The sequence below is a fragment of the Phyllostomus hastatus genome, unplaced genomic scaffold, assembly GCF_019186645.2.
Source record: "Phyllostomus hastatus isolate PE091 unplaced genomic scaffold, TTU_PhHast_1.1 phas_contig_30, whole genome shotgun sequence".
In the NCBI taxonomy this organism is placed as follows: Eukaryota; Metazoa; Chordata; class Mammalia; order Chiroptera; family Phyllostomidae; genus Phyllostomus; species Phyllostomus hastatus.
The window spans coordinates 2,043,253-2,060,517 of NW_025333841.1; the positions used below are offsets into that span (position 1 = coordinate 2,043,253).

The window sequence follows — 17,265 nt, forward strand, 5'->3', positions numbered from 1 at the left end:
GTTTTGAGTGATCCTGGATCATTCAGATATGATGTTGATGCATATCAGAAGCAGATGATGTCAATGGTTGTGAATCTTCAATAGGTGAAGGTTTTGTTTTTTTTCTGAAACCTTTGGAGGAACATTGCAATCTGAAGTCGTCGTCTCTTTTTTAACACATAAAAGTGTTGCTGTAGAAATAATCCTTTGGTGATCACATGGGTGACTTTAATGCCAAATTCCATCTGAAGGTCATATTCTTCAGTTTTGTCCTTTAATGTCTACAACTTGAAACACTTCAGCAAATTTTGATAATGTCCACATGGCTGGTTCTGCTTCAGTTTCTTCATCTTTCTCTTCCTCTGTGGGTGACTTAACAAGTTCTTCCAATTTGTCATGTTAACACTTGTTGGTCTTCAGTATGTTCTTCAACTTCTTCAATCATGTCACCAACTTTTTTCCACCAGCTTGTCTTACTTCATGAATGATTTTTCTAACTTCTCCATCAATACCTGGGAAACTTTTAAAACCATCCACAACTTGAGTCCATCAGTTCTTCCAGCAGGTATTTACAGTTTTCTGCTTTAATTCATTCATTGCAGCTATGATAAATGTTACTGCATCAGCAATAGTGAATGAATTCTTGCACTTCATTGTGTCCAGATTAGGGTATCCATCAATTACTTATTGAATGCAATCAAATATCAGGTGAGTGTATGTGACCATGACATCTGAATGATGCCCTGGTTAAAGGGGCTAAAGCAATGAGGTTATGTTTGGAGGTAAAAATACAACCTTGACATTTTCCTTTTCATAACCAACAGATTCAGGATGGTAAGGTGCATTGTCCACTATTAATAGGACTCGAAATTCCAACCCATTCTCTTCCAAGTATTTTTTTTAACTTCGGAGATCTGACATTGGTGGAACTATTCCATAAACAAAATAGCTGTCACTCATGCTTTCTGATTATGTAGCTAGATCATGGGCAGATAATTTTTGCTTTTGAAAGTGTATGGGTTCTTTGTATGTTTATGCCTGGCTTTATCATACACCCTGCAGTGTTGCCACATAGTATGCGAGTTAACCTGTCCTTCCATGATTTATGCCCTAGTGCCTCCTTTGCATTTGTAAATGTCGGTTCTCTTGGGCACCTTCCAGAAGAGCCCAGTTTCATTGCAATTGAAGACTTGCTTTGAATGGTATTTTTTTCTCCTTAATCAACTTCAACTTTGCAGGAATTGTGGCAGAAGCTTCCTCATGTGCAGATGCAGCTTCTCCAGTAATTTTTGTTTTTCAGTCCAAACCTATTCCTGAATCTGTATAACCATTCCTTACTTAGAGTAAATGGCTTGGTGTCACTGGTTTCAGGGGATCCCTTGCTGAAGTCTTCATAGTACTATGCTCAGTGCTTTTTGACACATGTTAATTGGAACATGTTTTCTATCTACATCTTCCACCCACAAATTTAATGCTTTTTCCATCTTAACTAAGTACTTATTATGCATTAAGGCCATAACTTGCACTTTGAGATGTAACAGCAAAACTAGCATGAATTTAGTTTTCCTTTACAATTTCACGGATAGATGTGTTCTTACCATAGATCTTAGCAACTGCAGCATACAATGGTTTTCTTTGAACTTTGACCTTTCACTTAAAAGAAGCACTTCACAGTGCTTCTTTTGCCATATCTGAATTGCCAGCATCACTCCTCTTGCACTTCGGGGGCAGTGTTATGTAAAATAAAGGTGACTTGACATTAGAACTGCAATACCACAACAGTATGATAACTGAGATGGCTATTAAGTGACTAATGGACAGGTAGTGTATACAGCTTGGAAATACTAAACCACAGGCGGCAAACCCAAGGCCCGCTGGCTGAATCCAGTCCTCCACCTTGTTTTATCCAGCCTGGCACCTTGTTTCTACCCAGCCAAGCTCCTTGCCCCTAGTTGAGGAGTAGTTACATGTATACAGTCCTAAAATTACATTTGGCCCTTTGAAGGCAAACTGCAAGGCTGATGTGGCCCCCGGTGAAAATGAAACCCCTGCTCTAGACAGATGCTTTATGTCCTGAGCAGGATGGCAAGATTTTATCACACTACGCAGAATAGCATGCAACTTAAAACTTGCTAATTGTTTATTTTCTGAATTTTCCATTTAATATATTTTTAAAGATTTTCTGTACTTATTTTTTTAGAGAGAGGGGAGGGGAGGGGGAAAGAGAGGGAAAGAAACCTATTGATGTGTGAGAGAAACATCAATCCATTGCCCCGAACAGGAACTGAACCTACAACTCAGGCATGTGCCCTGACTGGGAATCGAAGTGGTGACCTTTAGCTTTACAGGACAGCACCCAACCAATTGAGCCACACTGGTCAGAGCCCATTTAATATTTTTGGATGGGAGTTGATCATGAATAACAAACCATTAAAAGCAAAACTGTGGATAAGGGGCAGGACTACTGTATTTAGCATATTAATTAACTGGTATTAACTAGATCTACTTCCTCCTAAAACCAATTATTTACCATTGATATCACATCCTGAGGATGCTTTAATTCAATTTCCTAATACATATAATTATCAATATCTATATTATAGGAATTATTTATATAAGGCTATTGAATCTTATCAGCAATGCCAATGTTATATCATGTCACACTATTGTTATAGTACAATTCTGTTTCATTCCACAAGTCAGTCAGAATTAATGAGGTATTTAGTATACCTTCCCAACATAATTGACCTTTGCCCATATACCAGGTATTATAGACAGATACCACAATTGGCCAGGATTTGGTTATTTCTAGGTTCCAGGTCACATGTTATATTAGTTTGCTAGGGCTGTCATAACAAAATACCACAGACAGTGGCTTAAGCAACAGAAATTCATTTTCTCACAGTTTTGGAGGCTAGAGGTCCAAGATCAAGGTATTGGCCAGTTCAGTTTCTTCTGAGGAGTCTCTTCTTGGTTTGCAAATGCCCATCTTCTTGCTGTGTTCTCATATGTCTGTCCTCTGTGTACATACATCCTGTGTGTCCCCTTGTGTGTCCGAATGTTCTCATATAAGGATACCAGTCAGACTAGATTAGGGTGAGCCCTGATGACCTCATTTTAACTTAATCACCTCTTTAAAGGCCCTATTGCCAATACAATCACATTCTGTGGTGCTGGGAGTTACTACTTTGACATTTGAACTTTGGGCATATGCAATGTAGTCCATAACATGGGAACAAAGCTAGATTAGTTATCTTGTCTCAGTTCACATGTTATCACTGAGACTTTCCATTGTATGCTGTTGTGTAGCAAGGCCCATCCCTTTCCTATTGTGAGTACAAGACTGTAATTCAGAATTGTGTCCCTGTTGAGTGCTCTATCATTTTGATCCATTATTGGGATGACAGCAGGCAGAGTGCATCAGTGTAAATTACTCTTACCCTGAGAACTTCCGTAAGTTTAAAAACCCGTAAGTTTTCCAGAAGTGTGCCCTAGTATGAAGAGTCATTGCTTGCATTGCTACTTCAGGATCAATCTGTTTTAAAATAGTCAAGAGACCCTACTGAATAAAGGTACAAGCCCATTTCCAGCAATGAGTCCTAACATTTCCCAGCATTGGTCATTGAATCTGCTGAATCTGCCTGATCCAGTTCACTAAATCCTCATCATCTTTCCAGGTTCGTTTCCATCCTTTTCCTTTCCTCTGGAAGAATATCCCTTCTAATTGGTCTATTCTAGCACATTTTTTTTTCTTAATACCATTCATTAAGAATGAATTCAGTTTGTCCTTTGATGTTTGAACTGGCACTTACCTATTATACATCTATCTTCTATCTCAAGGACCAATGTTTAATCCACCAGGCATGCTGTTGCCATTGTGTACTCATTGCTGGAGTGCAATTAGTATTCATGTTTTATACCTAAAAATATTGAGCCCTCAATACTAAGGTTATATGAGTAGTAGTCACACCTGGATGTAATGTACTCTGAGTGTGCCGTGAAGGTTTCCCTTAGTCTTCCTTTGTCTCAGGTGGGGTCATTTCCCGTGGGGATTTGAGAAATATTAACTTATTTCTACCAGAAACACATAGTTTCTATTTTATTGAGGAGCTTTACATCCATGGAAACAAGGGAGGTACATATTTATACACAGCACACTTTGGTACCATAGACATGCAGCTGCTATGTTCTATCCATAACAGTCAGGAGCCTTTCTAAATATTTGATGGTCAAAGTTTATAGTTACACAGTGTTCAGTCTGCCTGGAGTTGTATAATACATAGTTCGATTTTTTTTTGGTACGGAGTAATTCCTGGAAGTTTCTTGCCAAATGAGATCTTTTATGTTAAATATAATTTGAATTTTTTTAAAGATTTTATTTATTTTTAGAGATGGGAAGGGAGGGAGAAAGAGAGAGAAACATCAGTGTGTGGTTGCCTCTCACGTGGCCCCTTCTGGGGACCTTGCCCACAACCCAGGCATGAGCCCTGACTGGGAATCAAACCTGCAACCTTTGGTTCGCAGCCCGTGCTCAATCCACTGAGCTACGCCAGCCAGGGCTTATAATTTGAAATTTAACAAAAGATATCGTCACATGACTAGAGTTCTATTCAGTCATCAACAGTTGATGCTGTATATCATAGTACATGACCAAAATGTCTCAGGTTTTCAGGCTTCCATTTGACCTTGTTAAGGTCCAAAAATGGTTGTGGTGAGAGCAAACAGCTTCACCCACTTGGTCATCTGGTATAATTACACAGAGACAGCATTTTTCTCTTCCTCTGAGCCTCCCTTGAGGAACTAGTGTAATGTTGGATGTCCCTCATTGCATATTCCATTTATTCTGGTTTTTAACCTTTAGCCATGATTTTTCCCTCTTTATACTTGCCATAAATTTAACCCAAACCTTTCTACCTTTGGGAGGAATGTCAGACTAAGTAACAATGCTGGTACAGATTGCTGTCAACAGTCTAGCAAATGCTTTCCATTCAATCCATTCTCATTCATATAGAGTAGAGATACACAAATAGAGAACCAGTGGGCTATCCTGGCCACTAGGCAATACAGCTGAAATCATTGTCAATCCCAGTTTTGCAATATGGGGTGAAAGTATAATCCATTCCAAAGGACCCTTAGTAATTATGTCCTAAAGGTTTAAATGTATAATTATCATTTCTTACATAGGGATCATCCCTTGTCCTGGCAGGCACTATTGTAGTCCTGGTCCTGAAATTACTGCATCAAGTAAGAAAAAAAGAAGCTGGTGTGATGTGGGAAAGCATTGTATAGTTGTCCAGTTTCCTCCCTACCCTCACCACTCTAGATCCCCTACAAAATTAGAGGGCTCTTTCTAGTAGGGACCATTCTTTGTTTGCCCTCATGTTGCATATAAGCACACACTCATAAAGGTATGTAAGCAATTATGTTTTTGTCTCTTTTGTTAATTTTTATTGAGACATAATTTATATACCATAAAAATAACCCTTTAAAATATTCAATTTAATGATTTTTAGTATAATTTTAAAATTGAGCAAATACCATAATCTACTGCCAGAATATTTAGATCAATCCAATAAGAAACCCTGCATTCATTAGTAGTCACTCTCCATTCTTCCTCCCACAGTCCCTGGCAACCACTAATCTACTTTCTGTCTCTGTGGATTTGCCTATACTGAACAATTTTATAAGTGTAAATATATAATATATGATTCATTTTCAGTTGATTTTCATGTATGGTGTAAGGGTTTGTCTTTATTTTGTATGTGGTTATCTAGTTGTCCCAGCACCATTGGTTAAGAAGACTATTTATTACCCACTGAATTGTCCTGATACTCTTGTGAAGAATCAGTTGATTATAAATGTAAGAGTGTTGTTCTGGACTTCCGGTTATGTTTTCTTGTTGTATATGACTGTCCTTGCAGCAGTTTTAACTACTGTAGCTTTGTACTAAATTTCGATATCAGGAAGTATGAGTTCTTCTATTTTGTTTATTTTCAGTAATGTTTTGGCTACTTGGGGTCCCTTGCAATTCTTTATGATGTTTAGCAGTTTTTTTTAATCATTGCTTCTTCATTTTTGCTACATGCTCTTAGGACAATTTCCATACACCTGTAATACCTTTTAAAAATAAATTTTACCAGTTATAGTCATTTTTCTGGGGATAGTATGTATAAACCTCCTCACACCACTATTCTGCAATTTATCTCTTTTGGCCATTATTTCGTCAAGAAATTTTTCAGCCCCCTTCCGAGACTAACAATTATACTTACATTAAGCAGTTTGAAGTTGTTCCACAGTTTACAGATTGTTCCTTTTATTTTAGTCTTTTTTTCTTCTTCTATTTAGTATTAAAGTTTCTAAATTTGCTCTGTGATTTACGTCACTAATGTTTTGAAGTTTCTAATCATTTGTTAATACAATCAGCACACTTTTAATCTGTCATTTTTTAACTCTAGAAGTTCAATTTTTACATCTTTCACATTTTTCCTTAATATACTTATGTTTATTTTTACCTTTTTGAACATATGGAATATAAATATAATACCTATTTTAACATTTTCCCCTACAAATTACATTATCTCTTTCACTTCTGCCATCCAAGTACTAACCATTAGGTAGAGTTTGTATGTTCTCCAGGCTTGAAAGGGTAGTCTAATGTACTGGGTGTTCTGTAGGGTCTAGTGGCACAGCCTCCCCAATCACACAGACTGGGTACTCAAGGTTCGCCCCCCATGTGGGCTGAGTACACTCCCCTGTTGTAGTTGAGACTTGATTGCTGTTAGCACATCAGTGTGAGGATTTGCCCCCAGACCATTAAGCTTCAAGGACTGGCTGTGACCACCAACCACTGACCACTGACCTCTGACTACCTCGGTGAATCAGCTGTTCAGGGGAGTTCACCCCACAAAGCAAGACTTACTTCAGGGAGACTCTGATGCCCACTGAGTTTGCTCCCTGAGTGAGTTACTTATGGAGGTGATTGTGTGATGGTGGTGGTGCCTCAAAGTGATGTGAAGATCACTGGGTGCACTGGTTCTGGGGCCTCCCAGGAGGTGTGGGCCAAGGTTAGCCTCTGCCTGGGGCCACCTGTCATGAGCTACAAAGCAATCTGCAGATTGCTGCTACTTGTGCTGGGATTGGCGTTGCCCAACCAAGGCCAGCTGCTGCTAGTGCAGGACCTGGGGCCACTTAAGGAGAGGTATGGGGCACACTGAAGCCAGACACTGTGTCATTGAGAGATTAGGAAAGTCAGCAGTGTGAGCTAAGACAGGCCATTTACATGGTAAAGCCACTGGAAACAGCTTGGCTGGGCCCACAAGTTGGGTGGAGCAGGTTCTCAGGGAATCACCAGGGCCCAGTGAACAGTGCCAACCAGGTTGACGGAGTCTCAGATACAGCCTCTGCCTGCTGGCTCTGTGAAGGCAGGAGTTAATCAAAGGAGCAGTGTCCTCTGCCAGTATTTCTGTCTGGGAGAAAGCTGCCCCCTCAACCTCTTAACACTGATGCCGGACAATTCAGCTCCTCCCCATACGCCTGCAGTGCCCTGTGGAAGCACTCTGTCTCTCTCAGCCTCAATTCCCACTGGTTTTTACAACTAGAAGTTATATGGACTTCTCTTCCTGGCCCTGGAACCCTAGGCCCTTGTGTGGGGCTTGGACCCCTCTTCCTTCAGGGGGACTTCTTCAGTGAGATATCCCTCCCAATTTTTATTTGCCACACCTGGATGTGGGACCAGTCTGTTCCACATCTCCGCCCTGTCTACCAGTGTTTATGTGGCTTCTTCTCTAATTTCTTGTAGGACTTCCATTCAGTCCGATTTCAGGTGGTTTTGAATGGTGGTTGTTCTGTAGTTTAGTTGTCACTTTGATGTCTTTAAGTCTTGATTTTAAGCTTTGCTGAGCAAGTCCATAGCACCCTTTAGTCTCGACATAATTTTCCTCGCTACTGACTACATAAAACCCTGTGAGCACTCTAGCCCATAGTAATGAATTACCAGGTTTTTCTACTTTGGTGGTAGGCAAATTGAATTGTTTCTGGCCCATAGATCTAGAAATTGTTCCTTGTGTTCATTTTGGATGGTTCTTTGGGGTCTGTACTTCAAGAACCACTGCTATGTAGCATTTATTCATGCATAATTAAAAGAGCTATTTGAACTTTAGTCATGCAACTTGTAAGATCCAATAAATGACAGGGGGGTTGAGAATAAAAATGAGCATAATGCTTATAATAGAAAATTATCTTTAAAAACCAATTTCTGATATATAAAAACCAATGTCAATGTCACTAAAAATAACACTGACATGAGCTAAATATCCCAACAGTTGTCATGTTAAAATTTCTTTAATTTGATGAGAAATATTTTGTCCCCTGTTGTGTGAAGAGACAATTTCAAATAGTACCATCTATGTACACTGCCCATCTCTCTGATATTGTTAGCAACAACCATTCTGCTCATCCAACTGCTCCAAAGCTTCAAGCAATGGGGTGGAAGATTATGCAAATAGCAAGTTCTGAAAATATAATAAACTCAGTAATAAATTTTGCGTTAATTGGTAAAGTGTATCTCAGTTTGATAATGTAACCTAGTATCCCATACAGGTTCACTTATTTGATTCTATAAAAATGGGACCCAGTTTAAGGTGTAAATTCTTTTTAAAATTTTTTAAATTTATTTTTAGAGAGGGGAAGGGAGGGAGAAAGAGAGGGAAGGAAACATCAATGTGTGGTTACCTCATACACCTCCCACTGGGGACCTGGCCTGCAATCCAGGCATGTGCCCTGACTGGGATTTGAACCCATGACCCTTTGGTTCTCAGGCTGGTGCTCAATCCACTGAACCACACCAGCCAGGGCTAAGGTAGGAACTCTTAACTAGGGTATATGAATATATTTCAGTCTCTGAGAACCCTCTGAAATGGTAAAATTTTCTCTGTGTGTTAATGTATTTTTATATGGAGAGTGTTCATAGCCTTGCTTAGATTTTCAAAGAGTACATGACGAAAATAAATCTAGGGTCCCTGGTTTAAGGCAACCTCAAATGAGTTCAACAACATCCCTATCTGCCTTTCTTTCTAGTACCCCCCTGTTCTTTTTTGACAATAGTGTGTGGAAAGATAACACATAGAAGTGAAAATTATTATCATGAAGAAGTAGATTTAAAAGCTAGATTGGGTAGCAATACAAAGATTCCAAAGGGAATATAGTCAATAAGAGTGAGATAACTGTGCGTGGTGACAGATGGTTACTAGACTTAGTGTGGTGATCATATTGTAAGATATGAAGTGTTAAATTACTATGTTGTACAGCTGAAACTAATATGATATTGTATGCCAACTACACTTTAATAAAAACAACACGAGATACCACCCATTAGGATGGCTGTAATAAAGAAGACAAATATTTTTAAATGTTTGCAAAGGTGTGGAAAGATTAGAATCCTCGTACACTGCTTAGTGGGAATGTAAAATTATGCTTCTGCTTTAGAAATCAGTTTGGCAATTCCTCAAATAGTTGAACATAAAGTGATATGACCCAATAATTCCATAACTAGGTATACACCCCAGAGAAATAAAAACATATGTCCCCAAATATGTTGTTTTATTTATCATCTAGGATTGTAGTGTCTACACCCTTTGACAATAGTCATATGAATGCAAAGTTGTTTCTGAAAACTTTGGCTGAACTGAGGTCATCTAAAACTTTCAGGTGAATAAAAAGTAGAGCCCTGGCTGGCGTAGCTCAATAGATTGAGCGCGAGCTGCGAACCAAAGTGTCGCAGGTTCGATTCCCAGTCAGGGTACATCCCTGGGTTGCAGGCCATGACCACTAGCAATCACACATTGATGTTTCTCTCTCTCTCTCTATTTCCCTCCCTTCCCTCTCTAAAAATAAATAAATAAAATCTTCTAAAAAAGTAGAAAACTTAGTAAGTTCATGACAAATGAAAACATAACATTTAGAAATACATGCACCATGCGGTTCTGTTAAGATAATTAAACAGAGGCAGTGGTAGAAATGCAAATCTGAAGTTGTCTCTAGATCAGTCAACTAAAAGGACATAGAAGAGTTAAATTAATTTTACCCTCAACAGCATTACAATTTTAATAGATTGAAAATAGAAAGCTTCAAATTTTAGGGTAAATTATAATCAAGTGGGAAGGGGGTTAAAATGTCAATTGTTTTCTATCTCATCTTGGCTTATGACCTTCTCTATTCCCCCTTGATATTTTACATCTCACAGAACTTTCAAGACTCAACACCCAGTATCCCTGACACACAGACTCTTGTGATTCAGAAACAACTTCAGATTCACATTTGTATTGGGTCCTGCAGAACCACATTAATAAGTATTTCCTAACTGTCCAAGGTAATTTATGAATGGTATGACAGTGGTAAGTATAATAACAATTTTTGACTAATTAGTAACCTACATTCTTTAATGTCCTAAGAACAAAACTTCCCCCCGCCATACACAAAGAGTCTTATTCAGCTGTTAGAATCATGTAGTCATTGAACAAGACTGGACATGAGACAATACAGGCCCTCGGGGGTCTGGGGTGATCTGCCTGAGCTCCTTCCTGGGACTTCCAGATGCACCAGCGAGCAGCCAGTGTGTTCACTGGCGTTCTTTGAGGTTTCTCACATCAAAGGTTATAGCCACAGTGTGTTCAGGGGACATGCTGCAGCCTCTTGGCCCAGGGTCCCTTATAACAAGTAATGCCCAGGACTGGACAGAGACCTCAGGGTCTCCAGGGTGCTCTTGGAGTGTCCTTGCTGCCCTGTCAAACATAGATGGACGTTTTCACAATACCCCAAAGTAGTAGTCTCAAGTACCAAAACCTCAAGCAGGGGCACCCTACAAAATCAAACTGCTATATTTATCCCAAAACTAGTTTTTATGGCACTTGAAATAATGTACCAAAAAAGCTATAAGTCATATTTACCAGGACACATGTGTTAAATAAGGACACTGTTTCCCATTAGTGCACATATGCACAGGGCAATTATGGTGGTTCCTGGAAGAACAAAACTTTTGCTTTCTCTCTACAGTGATTGTATTTTGTTTTCATCGAAATTCTTTTTTTGTAGATTTGCTTATTTATTTAAGTATAGTTGTCATAAATATTGTATTTTTTACAGGTGTATGGCACAGTGATTCAACATCTCTATATCTTATGATGTGATTATCACACTGAGTCTAGTAACCATCTGTCACTATGCCAAGTTATCACACTATTATTGACTGTATCCCCCACTACCCTTTTCATCCACCTCTTTCTGCCTGGCAAACATCACTTTCCTCTTTGTTTCTGTAGTTTGTTTTGTTTTGTTAATTTGTTTTGGTTTTTTAACTTCACATATAAGTTGAATTATGTCTTTCTCTGACTTATTTTGCATAGCACAGCTTCTGGGTCTATCCATATTGTCGCAAATGGCATTGAAATGCAACAGCCAGATTTATTTTGGAGTTTACTAACATTGTCAGGACCTGGATCTGATACTGTGCCAATTTGCAAACTTATTTCAAATATTTCCATTAAGCTTTATGAGGAAAATCTTTCAAAATCATAAACATATTCAAAAACTTATTTAAAAGTTTGCTTAAAATGTGTTTTTTACTATCATATATTTTCCTCCTCTGTAGAGTTAGAAGTCTGTCTAAACATTGAAACATTATGCTACTCTGTGAGAATGAGTATTTTAATATTCAAAGAGAAACTGTCTAGTTTTTCAATATCCCTGTATATGGTAAGAAAATTAATTTAAAACTTTGTTTATAAAACATAGAAATGCATGTCAATATGTTCACACATTCCTGTAGAAATCATTGTATGTATATCTTTACATGTATAGTTTCCTTTTAAACATCAGTATCTTGAATTTCCTTAGGAATGTCTACTCAAATAAGATTCTTGTGTACAGGTTGCTTCATTTATACCTTTTTTAAAAAAAGATTTTATTTATTTTATTTTTAGAGAGAGGGAAAGGGAAGGAGAAAGAGAGGGAGGGAAACATCAATGTGTGGTTGCCACTTGCATGCTTCCCACTGAGGGCCTGGCCCGCAACCCAGGCACGTGCCCTGACTGGGAATCGAACTGGCAACCCTTTGTTGCCAGCACTCAGTCCACTGAGCCACACCAGCCAGGGCTATACCTTTTTTTTAATCTAGGAAAAAAATAGTTGTCCTTTGTTTCTAGTATTTGAATTTTTTACGTTTTGTTTGTAATGCAAATTCAAGCTGTTTGTAGGTGATGTATTGCAATAAATGAAATGGGATTTCAGCAGAGATTTTTGAGGTATTCACCTAGGACAAAGTACTTTTTAAAAATGAGCCTAACTGCAATAAAAGACTTCTTTCTGGTTTTGTGTTAAGCCTGACTTCTGTGGGTTGGCTTCTCTGACGTGATTCAACTTCTCCATTATTATTTATTTCAGTCAATGACTCCCAAATTCAGCTTTTAATGCTGTGCATTTTTCAATGATTTCTGCCTTCTTGTTGGCTAATTGAGGGGGACATTCTTTATGCTTTCTGATAAGGACTTTTATGCAAATGGTGCATCTATTGAGAACTTTATTTGGGGCTTTATTTAATGAGGGTCTCTTCAAATATTTCTCTAAGTGTAATGTGTAATTTAAGAGTAAGTGGACCACTGTGGTCTTTTCTCAGAATCATTGTATTTTTTTCAGGTTATATGCATCTGGAGAATAATAAGCATACTCTTAATTGTATACAAAACAACCAGAGTTCATATCATGCTTAGGTACATATGTTCTTTCTTTTTCTTTTTACTTATAACAGTAACACAGGTAATAGCAAAAGGTGTATGAGGCTGAGCAGAGACTGAACATAATTCAGTGCCATTAGACTACTCAGTTTTCTGTGTAAAAGCCATTGCTGCTAATTTCCCAAGTTATATCCAAGTTGGACCATAAGAGAAATATTGAGCATAGGATGGGAGATGTGCTTGGAAGATGAGAAGTTATAGAGGAGTCTATGTACCAAACATAACAATCAACCCGGGAGTTAATAAATTCTGTTATAACCCCATGAAATAAAATGTACAGAAACTTCTATCACAGTGGTCTGAAATATTAGGCTTTGCCAACATTATTTAACAAAACCACAATATATAAAAGAAACAACAATTTTATGCATATACTTTTAATAAAGAACATAAGAAGATAAGGCTGATCAGTATTTGTGGGTATTTCTCTGGCAAGACACAAGGTTTTAAGAATACCATATATAATCACTTTGAGCAGATTGGAGGGAAAAAGGACTTGTAGCAAATTGGCAACTTGAGCTTACTTGCTGAGGTCCCCAGGGCCTTTCTTTCTCCGGTACTCCAATACATTTCATATGTTACCGAGACCCAGTACTGGTTTTTCTGCTGTGTCTCTTTGCTGATTTAACCAGCAAAGTGACAGCAATTATTCCTTGACTGCATCTTATTGTTATTTTCCTTTCTTTTAACGCCATTCCCTACTTAGAATGTATTTCCTGATACACTACATTCATTGCCTGTTTTAACTCATTGTGCTGATGGCCATATACCAGGCTTATACAAAGAACACATGTAATAGTTTTGAACACTGTGTGGGATACAACCTTATTCATTTTGGGGAAGTAAACATTCATGGGTTGCATGCTATTAGGAGCCACCCATTCATTATTATATTACATAACACCTGCATGCAAAAGATTACAATTTAATATGGCACATTACAGCTATAGTTAAAGAAATGTAGATGTACCATACTTAATAAAACATTTTCTACTGATTGGATGGAGCTTATGAATTTTCTACTAACATGGTACTGTGGAAGGGTTGAACAATCTTGTTAGATGCCTTCTATGACTGAAAGAAACACAGAACATGTCTTTTGAACCAAATAAGTACTTTAGCTACTGTGGGAGCAGAGGTTCTAGAATGTATAAATGGAATGTTTTTCAACTTGCAGTGACTGTTGGAGGACATTTTTCTAGGAGAGGACAGAATTATTCCTTTAAAGTATCTGCTCCTCATCACCAGGCAGCCCATTTTGGAGACAGTGTGATGAGAAGGGAAAGGGATTGATTCTACATTACTGTTCCATTACTGTGAATTTGGGTCATGTTAAATTTCAGGTGCACTTTACAATAATGTGCATTCAATATTCTTAAAACATACCTGCTAGGGTTGTGCTTAAGTCTCCATTTACTGCAATGTCTACATTTTGTGCAATTTGGCATAAACATGGGGAAGCACATTAATTTCACTGACAAAGTCAGCCCTGAGATTTGGCTCTATGGGTTTCCAGAGGAGATAATGACACTGGCTGATGCCATGTAGTGTGAAATATATGTGTCACATGGGGCCAGTGGGGTAAAGAGGCACATATTACATTTATGTCACATAGAGAAAAAGAGTTGCATAAAATGCATGCTTTCAGATTATAGACAAAGTAGGACTCTTCTGAAATGTGATCTTGGCCTATTTTTTCTCACTGTTCTAAGCTGCTGCATGGTAATTGCAGTACTAAAAAGCCAAGTCACTCTAACAGTACACTGGACATTGTTTTGTTCCAAACAGCTAGGTGCATTTGGAGGGCATTTCATTTATTTGGCCTTAATTTTTCTACCTGTACCATAGGGAAATAATTTCTACTCTGTCTATTTCTAAGAACATTGTTGGAATTAATGGAAAACATTAATAAAGTACCCTAATCTCTGAAAGAACAAATCAGCAATGAGAACATGGAAGAATGGAGAGCGCTGGTTTACTTAGAAATACTGTTATGGTTAAACTCTTCATTCTAATCCTGCAATAATACGTATAAGAGCACTAAAGATTACATAGCACCTTTTAGCTGTGGGATCCTAATGAGTGTTCTCATGTTGCAAATGGGAAAGAATGGGTACCAAAGATTGGGGAATGTGATCCCACAGAGGTTATTGGACAGGGCTGCAAGGAAAAGCAGGCAAAGAAGCCAAATCAGGATATGCTAATTATCAAACAAATCTCTGTTGTTTCAATAATAAACCAATTGGAGGAATGCTTATGTATGTAGTCAATACTCAATCTATGGATATTATCAGTCTATAAACTAGTGAGATCAAGGTGCTGAGATAGGAATAAGGTTTCTTTATTTCACTAAGCCCCCAGTAAAAACACTGATTTATTTGGCCTTTTGAAGACTGTAAATCTGTCAGCTTTGCATCTTACCTTTCCTGAGCTTTATGACCTGATTTCTATGAGTGCTAATAGACTCTATGCATCAAAGAAGTTCTTGCTTCCTTTCTGGCTTTGAATTATAGTTAACAGCTACTCTGCCTAAACCCTTGGCAGAAGATGATACATGGAAAAGAGAAAGGCTTGCTTTGAGGCCCACTGGCTATGAAGTAAAAGGCCTACCTTTAAAGGTGCATTTCATGAACAGAAGGCAAGTCTTGTCCATCACAAGGCCACATGGATGGCCAAATAAGCTTTCAAGAGAAACCTAAACAAGGGAGTGTCTTGGAGGGAGAGAGGAAGGGGAAAACTATTCCCATCTGAACATATAGAATTTCATTGGGAAATCCAGTATGCATAGTCTTCTAGGCTGCTTCTTAGTGTCCGTGTTTGAGAAACAGCCCCTGGCCCTGATATATTTAGTCATGTCTAGTATTCTCTCAAGTGATATGCTGGCCACAATCAATTTAATTTATGATAAAAGTCTTATCTTGACCCAAACTACCTAGAGAATCCAAATAAACAGGTCTTTTGTTGCTTTAAGTAGTTGGGTTGCTCGCTTTCTCAGCTCCACTGGAGCCTGAACATTGAGTTGATTGTAGCAGGCAACTCTTTTTACTCAGTAAGGTTTGAGGGAAAATAATTTAGTAAACCTAACATTCCTCCAGGAGCTCAACTCCTTGATATCTGGAAGATGCCTGTAACACTGACTGATCTCCGAAGAGCTGAGATTTCTATGGTCAAGAGCTGGGCACTAGAGCACTGCCTGAGAAACAAACATCATCAATACTTTTAGGTATTATTATTATAAAGAAGCAGCATTCGTGTCCATACTCACTAATTTAGGTACTGGGACGAAAAGAACGGATGATTATAAATTAATGGGGAAATGAATGTAAACTATCTTCAAGGCTAAAATACCACTGAAACTAAGAAAACAAGAAACAAAGAAAAACCAAGGATTGTCATATTACTATTAGATTATCACTATCTGTACACTAACGCTTGCTGTGAAAACACAGATCTTCAGTGCTAACCCTTAGGCCAATTTCAACTGTAAAATTTTATCCTGATGAATAGTATTGTAATTAAATCTGAAAATCACCATTAACCTCCTTAACAAAATCAATGGTCCATAACTTAGGCTTATAGTTTTTCTTTCATCATAACAATAACTCATAAAGGCTAAAATAAAGCTAGGTAGCAGAAAAAAAAGAATAAAAGTAATTAGACAATTTTACCACAGGCTGGTATTACAAGTGTGTAAAATACTAATTGTTATATTTAATAAAGTAGAAATCTGATCTGATCTGATCTTCCCAACTAGCTGTGGTACTTTCAGGAACACCATACATCTATGACAGACATCAGGTTTTACATTTACATTGCTGTTCAGTTCCCAGTTTGAGGACCCTGATCACAGTGTGTCAAATCTCTCTTGAATTTTAGGGACCTGATATAGGGATGATGCTCACAGTTCAGCATATATTTAAATTGATATTTAGAAAAAAATATTGGATAAACAATGCAGAGTTTTTAAACTTCATTTTTCACAATACCATCGCAGAATTTTGTGTAAATGTACTACATATGTGCATGCTTGTCAATGCACATGCATACAAGCAGCAAATGTAGTCTGTAATCTGATTCCCCTCAATTCCACAAAGACCCTATAGATATGATTAATACACTTTCCAGGGGAGTTAAAGACTCCAAGAAAGTCTTTTGAATTCTGCTTTACCACATAAGAAAAATGAAAATAGCCTCTAGAAAGATTTATATGCATTTAGGCCTTCACAGGTTGAGGTGGGGTAGGGGGAGGAAGAGAGGAAGACTGGATGGTATTAACTGCTACCAGATTGATGAATTCAGTCAGTAAATTAAATGACTTGTAAAGTTCCAAAACACTATTTTCACAGCAAGTATTTGACAAAATGCTTTCATATAGTGAAGCTTTCAATCTGCCATGGTGACTTATTTTGAAGATTAAAATGGTTCCCAACATTGAACTCTGTAAACTTCATGGGAGATAGATGATCCTATGAATAAAAAAAAGAAATTCACAAGTGAGCTG

The 17,265-nt window shown here is 37.9% G+C and overlaps 1 protein-coding gene across 1 annotated transcript in view; it reads right to left on the minus strand.

Moving 5' to 3' along the window:
• Positions 1–13,125: 13,125 nt before the first annotated feature.
• ZDHHC15 (zinc finger DHHC-type palmitoyltransferase 15) overlaps positions 13,126–17,265 on the minus strand; it is an 84,590-nt gene continuing 80,450 nt past the window's right edge. Inside the window, exon 12 of the mRNA XM_045839425.1 lies at positions 13,126–17,230. The gene's annotated coding sequence lies outside the window, so the exon portion shown is untranslated. The remainder of the gene's footprint in view (positions 17,231–17,265) is intronic.